The 6,739-nt window shown below is 46.6% G+C and overlaps 1 long non-coding RNA gene across 1 annotated transcript in view; it reads right to left on the bottom strand.

Annotated features, from left to right (window-relative positions):
• Positions 1–749: 749 nt before the first annotated feature.
• The window catches only part of LOC109313327, an 11,520-nt gene continuing 5,530 nt past the window's right edge, over positions 750–6,739 (bottom strand). The window contains exon 3 of the long non-coding RNA XR_002102016.1: positions 750–863. This is a non-coding gene — a long non-coding RNA (uncharacterized LOC109313327). The remainder of the gene's footprint in view (positions 864–6,739) is intronic.

Genomic DNA, 6,739 nt, shown 5'->3' with positions numbered 1-6,739 from the left:
CCTAGGAATTTTATGCCAGCAAATGTAACAAACCTCAGCACAGCAACAGCTGAACCAGGACCTTCCTTTCTGAACTCTGCCACTTGAGAAGTAAAAGGGCAGTGTAGCAAGGGCTGGGGCCAGATCAGGGAAAATGCACCTGGCGGGGCTCGGATGAGCAGTGCCGTCCTGGCCCGCTGGCTGCAAGTCCCAAAGACAACAAAATGTGCCCAGCCAGGCCCAGGAGCACCACCCCCCTGGCACGCTGGGGGAAGCCGCCAGGAGGTTTGGAACTCATCCGACGGAGGCCGAGAGAGCGGCGCTGCCCCTGTGCCCCGAGGGAGCTCCAGGGGAAGGAACTCGCTCGGCAGAGCCCAGGGAAACCAGGCTGCTGGGGAAATGCCGGGAAGGAGGAACTCACCTAGCAGGGTCCCAGACAGGCAGCACTTCCCCTGCGTGCGGAGAGAAGCTCCGGGGAAGAGAGCAGGGGCCACACACCTGGGCCAACGAGCGCATGCCCTAAGGGCCCATGCTGAATGGACTGGTGGGAAAGCCTGGGAAGCTTACAGGGAGATCACTGAGGAGAGCACGACGATGCCATGGGAGAAAGCGGGATGCTACAGCCAGGCCGGGAAGAGGATTCTGCCACAGCCAAGACCGAGCTAACCGAACACTCGAGGGATGTCAGGGAATCTGCGACCCCGAGTGAGGAACCAACCTGGCCTACCACCCAGATAAGCGAAGCCGGACAGAGGGGTGCTTATGGGTGGCCCATTGGCCAGAGATATGGGGACGCTGAGAGAAGGACTACCCCAGGGAGAGAGTATTAAACCCTCAGGAAAGAGGGCACGAGGGGATACTGAAGGCAGTGAGCCTCAAAGGGTCTGGGTAAAGAAGGGATTTGCCCAGAGAAACTGAGTAAAAGATCCCCCTGGCTCAGAGCAGCTACAGATAGTGGAGCTGAAGCCCAGCGCAAATTCAGAAGTTTTTCTTTTGTGGTGTTATGTAGTAATCCCAAGCTAGGGAAATATATAGCAGGGGAGAGCCAGATCCCTGCACATCCGAGTTCTGATTAATCAAGCCTGAGAGTCAACACTTGAGACCCAGTAGCATCTGAATGCAAACCCTGGGACTGGCAGGCAGAGATCCCATCTCCCCAGGACCCACTGATCCCAGAGAGGAAGAAGACTACCACAAGCAGGGTTGAGACATTTGGGGAGGAGCGACCCCTCTAGAGGGCAAGGCCCCAACCTCTTGTGAAGCTCACAGGCAACTGGGCTGGAGAGGATCCAAGAACTGGTGACTTGCACTCAGCACCAACGGGAAGAGACAACTTGTCACCCAAGAGGAAAGAGGCAGGGTGTAGGACTGGTGGAGCCCTGCGGAAGACCAACCTCGTCCGTACAATCATCACTAGAGATATCATCTATACTCTTGAAGAATAACCTAACATCAAAGATGTGGCAGGAAAGAGGGAAAGAGAACAAGGTAGAGGTCCCTATGATTCCAACAGGATGAAGAGTAGCAGGTAAGCCCGCCCACTCAGACAGGCAGCTAGATGAGCTTTTCCTTTCAATTGTTTATTGGACTTAGGGATGAGGATTTATGTGTTTCCATTTCAGTAGGGGTCTACACATTCATTAATGCACCATAATTACTGCACATTAAGTTTGGTACCTGTATAACCAAGTACTAAATAAATGCACAGTAACTGGCGCTACTCTACAGTAGTGCTGACGTATGAGTTTTTAGTGATGCTAAAGTAGCCTAGTACTACTGCACAGTAGCATATTAGCACAGTTTTTGCCCTTCTAGCTACTGCGCAGTAGAATTACTTTATTGAACAGTTAGTGTCTCGTGTAGACGCTAAACAGGGGCCTATTGGTGTCTCCTAGTGCCCCAGCACATCATTAGTTAAATCTCAGCAGCATAAAGTGGTCATTTTGACAAACTCTGCTTCAACAACCTACAAAACCTTTCTGTGGCCCATTGGTGTCTATAGGAAGCAGGCCTTCACCTCTCCCCCAAGGCCTTGTCAAATAAGCTACTTAGCCAGCTTGCCCAGAAAATTATGATGGTCAAATTATTGCAGATGCAGGATAAACGCATTTAAGGGAGAAATGGATGCTTATAGGGTATCACCTATATTCCCACAGGAGAGGGGAAGGGAACTTTAATGGACCTATAGTTTTCCCTGTTCTAGAAACTCACTTCAACGTGCTTGAGTTTCTTTTCTTTCTCTGCCTTTCCTTTGAGTACATGCATTTCTCACTCCTGTGTCCACCTCACATGCACCTCTGGCATATACACAGAATGCCACAGTAACATATAATAACTCTGCAGTTGTGCAGTGGTTTCTGGCAGGAAAATAGTACAGTGTGTAATTAAAGCTGGACAAATTTTACTAGCACAATAAATACTAAAAAAGGTACAGTTTAAGAATAATGGTCCTTAATTAAGGGAGCATGACTTAGAGTTGCAAATGAAAGCAAGATATCAATATGGTAAATTATTTAGGAAGAATAAATTCTCCATTAGCTCTATGAAATATTAACAAGCCGTTAAACAAAGCTCATGCTAATGAAGAAAGCAAATCTATATGGAAGAACCAATTTTCATTCTTCGTATGGTAACAAAGGGTAATAGCTGGTGCTCTTTTGGATATAAAGCATTCTGAGGCACAAGAACTTGCTGCAGTTCATAGCGAAGGATTTGCATCAGGGAGCCATCTCCCATCTACTTCACTGCAGTAATAAGAGATGACACTACAGGTGTCTCAAAGCAGGATGCACAAAGCCCAGCAGACCTAAAATGAGGAGCTTTCAGAGGCTGGGCAAAACAAAAGCATTTCCTTAGATGAGTTATCATGACTCTTCTTGAGGGGTATATCAAAGCTTGTGGTTCTACAAGGTGAAATTTTGACCCACATTCAAATCGTTCATACAAAAAAAAAATTAGACCCAGTCCTACAGCAGGCAAAGAAAAGAGCACATGGTGAAGGCCTGGATGCATTCAAACCTGTGCAATTTACTTCAGTTTTATACACCAAGGTAGACTATATCACTGTCTATAGGAGCCAGATAAGTAGCTATTCCCAAATACCTGCTTGCAGTAGGTGCTGTTACAGTATGTCACAATTAGGTGGCAAGGAGCAAATAATGACCTGTTCACATTGAATAAATGGCTGCCCTGAAATGGAAGCAGGCGGGCAGCACCTATACCAGTATAACTTACACTGGGATAGTTTTGCCCCTGATTTTTCCCCAGGCAATTCTGCACCAGACTCAAGTAAACTCCGCTAGTATAGAGACTTAGATCATCTGCCTGCTTCTTATTTATTCCAGGGTAAAAGCTAATTACATCGGTGTAAACACATAATCTAACCTCTGAGAGATGCTTTTTTTTGTCGAGAGCACTGCAGTGTCTATTGCTGGGTTTTTACCTGAGATAAATGAGGAGATTGCTGGCATTTCTGTGTACACATACATACATGCACACACAGCAGATCTTTTGAAAAGGGACGTTTTAGGAGAAATGTGGGAAAAAGAAGACCCACCTGTGAGAATTGCTTCAGCAATGGGCAATCTGAATGACAAAGCTGCTCCTGAAGGACTGAACCCTAAACACATGTATGCCTGTTTGGCTGCTATAGCATGTAACATGGCTTCTCAGAGTACAGCCAGGCCATTAACACATTTCTGCCCACCCTGGAGTAGTAAGGAGATCCCGTAATAAGAACTAATTGACCTGTCCTCTTCTCATCTGTATAGTGTAACTCTCAGATGCACCTTCCTCCCTGTTTTACATTCAGAGCTTCTTTTCATTTTAGAAAAGGAGTAGCAGGTGCTCGGATCCATTGTGTGCAGAACAAATCAATAGGAGGAGCTGGGAGCTTCAATCCATATTTTGAAAAGCTTTCTACTCTAGGATGGGTAGCCTTGCGCAGGATCAGACAGCCTTGAAGAAAACCGTTGGGTTTGCAGGGGAACAAAACTGCCTGGCTGCCAGCAATCTATTAATCATATAAATCAGTCAGTCTGATTATGCCACTCCCCCGCCCCCTCCCCAACCAACAGGGAGTATAAACCACAGCAGGGGCACTACCAGAACTGACTGGTACGAAAGGCTGGGACGGTTTCTAGACTGGAGGTTAGGTTTGTAGGGGCTCTTGGTTTCCTGTATAAGCTGTTATAGAGATGACAAACTTTCTCACATGCTCCATTTTGAGCATGGCTGTAAAACCAGTTCTGTGGGTAGGCCTCACCTTTGTCACTTCCACATCTGGATCTAGAGAGAAACCTATGCTGAGCATCAATACTAGAAAAGTTCCCATACAGCTAAGCTGCCTCTGGGGCTGATTTACAGACACCAAGATTTCTGTGCTGTTGAGTTTGGGGTTTCTTTGTGCATCCCTCCTGATCCTTTTTTCACCATGTTTTTATTTGACTTGCACTCTTCCCTGCTTGCCTCTCAGTCACAGGAACCAACCCATGTGAGAGCTGAGCTTCCAGCTCTATTGTAGGTGGAATTAGGCAGACTGAAGTTTGCTCTTCTCCAGTTTGAGGGCAGGGAGCCATTTCTCTCCAGGAGCTCATGAAGGGACAGAGTCTTGCAGTTGTTTCCTTTTTAAAGTTTGTTAAGAAGACATTCAGAACAAGTCTTTCTAACTGCCAGTACCCTACTGAACCTATTCCAAGGCCTCTTCTTCAGCTATCCTTTTGTTCTGCTGCTTTAGGAAAAACTTTTTCTACAGACTGTCCCTGTGTACATGCATACCATAAAACTTAGGGCACCTATACAAGTGACAGAGCTCTGCTCTGACATGTGCTAATTAGCATGCATTGGAGCTAGGGTTGCCAACTCTGTTTTAATCCATTCCGGCAGGTGTCATTACATGACATAATGACATTAATGATTTTACATCAGGAAGGCCAATGCACATTACTATTACAGTTTAAAAACCCACTGGAGTACTATATAAATTGGATTCAACATTTAATGTTTATTTTCACAGATGCCCTATCATTTATCTCCTGGGTGACATTCAGCAGTATCCTGGAGATTCACATCTAATTCCTGGAGACTCCAGGGCAATCCTGGAGGCTTGGTAACCCTAATTGGAACAGATTTGATTAATCAAGTATGCTGTGAGTCTGCTGGAGCATACTAATTAGCATAAACACTGTGTGCCCCCAGTGGTTGGGGGTGGGGATGGTGCGCTCCAGCAGGCGGCAGTGATACGGTCAGCAGGAGCTGCCACAGGCAGCCATGGCGCTGTCGGTGGTGTGTGTGGGTGGTGGTGGCGAGTGCTGACCAGCGGTCAGCGACCACCTGCAGATGCCGCCAGCAGTCTCAGCGGCAGCGAGCAACAATCGTAGACTGCCCACAGATACCTCTGATGGTGTCAGCAGTGAGTGGCAAGCGACGACTGCCCACAGACACTGCTGGCAGTGTCGGTGGCGACTTTTCATAGGGGGTGCACTGCACCCTTGTGCACCCTTGTGCACCCGCCTGCATGTCGCCAATGCTAATTAGCACGCTCCAGCAGCCTCTGCATGAAGTGTGTTCAGAGTCCCCATGTTTCAAAATGGCAGTGGGAGCACTTTAACTAAAGCTCATTCAACAAGCTTTAGTTAAAGCACCCCCACTGCCATTTTGAAGCAGGATGTTGAATACACATGACATTGCTGGTGTTTTAATTAAAGCAGCTCTCAGACCACTCCCGCCTCCACCCCAGAGCATCATGAATGTTGATGACTAATCAGGCTAGATCTTTTCTCCAGAACAACTGCAAGAGGCAGAAGGCAGTGCAAAGTGGCACCCAATTAGAGTAATTCAGAGAAGTATGAGCTTTTGCGAACAACAGCTCACTTCATGAGAGAAGTTGCTTTTCTGCTCTCTCTACTATAACTTTATCCAAGGGTTCTCATGTTCCACTGCCTGCCTATGCATTTTGGTGCATGTCTTTTTGCATTAGGATCTCAGAGATTTTCCTTTCTCCTTCATACACTTGTATCCAAAATATAGCATCTCACCAGAATAAAAACTGAACCTTTTGGCCTCCTCTTCTCATCTTTGCTTGAATCATAACTGCATGTCTTTCTGAAAACAGTGCAATAGCTCAAAGAGGAGCTAAGGAAACAAGGGAGGAAGTACTGGGTGAAGTTGAAGGTCTTGTGTTATGCATGAGGCCAGATGAGATGCTCAGAATGGTGCTTTATAGCTGTCGAATCTATAATCCAGTCTGTCGCCTGCAGGCCTTAGCTGCTGGATACATTTCTGTGTGCTTTGGGAGCAGAGATCAGGTGTTGCAAACATTTATTCCTCCTGTAGAATTATTTCACTCATTATTTTCAAAACTGCAAGAGTGAGCTCTGCTCTGTACAGTTAAAGAGAAAACTAGTTCCCTGCTCCACAGGCCATTGATCTGTGGTCAGTGTAGATGTAGACAGCGCAGCAATTGTTATTACTGGTAACAGCTAAATAGCAATAAGTGACTTTCTATCTGTCCAGTTAGTTCAGTTAATTGCTTCTTACAAAGCTATGCAGCATTTTGCCCTACATCTTTATGGATCTACTCAACTTGTGAGAGCAATGACTTTCAAAAGGCCCCTAATTGTTTGTAAGGATTCACTCCGCTATACAACTTTACAACTGTCAGTATGCAGTTGACAAACAGTTGGGTGGTGGTGGACGGGTCGTATTCGACCTGGGAAGAAGTCGGCAGCAGAGTCCCGCCAGGGCTCGGTTCTTGGGTCCG

Source organism: Crocodylus porosus, unplaced genomic scaffold (genome assembly GCF_001723895.1).
Source record: "Crocodylus porosus isolate Cpor-Errol unplaced genomic scaffold, CroPor_comp1, whole genome shotgun sequence".
NCBI lineage: Eukaryota > Metazoa > Chordata > Crocodylia > Crocodylidae > Crocodylus > Crocodylus porosus.
This window is presented reverse-complemented; position numbering and strand designations above follow the sequence as displayed.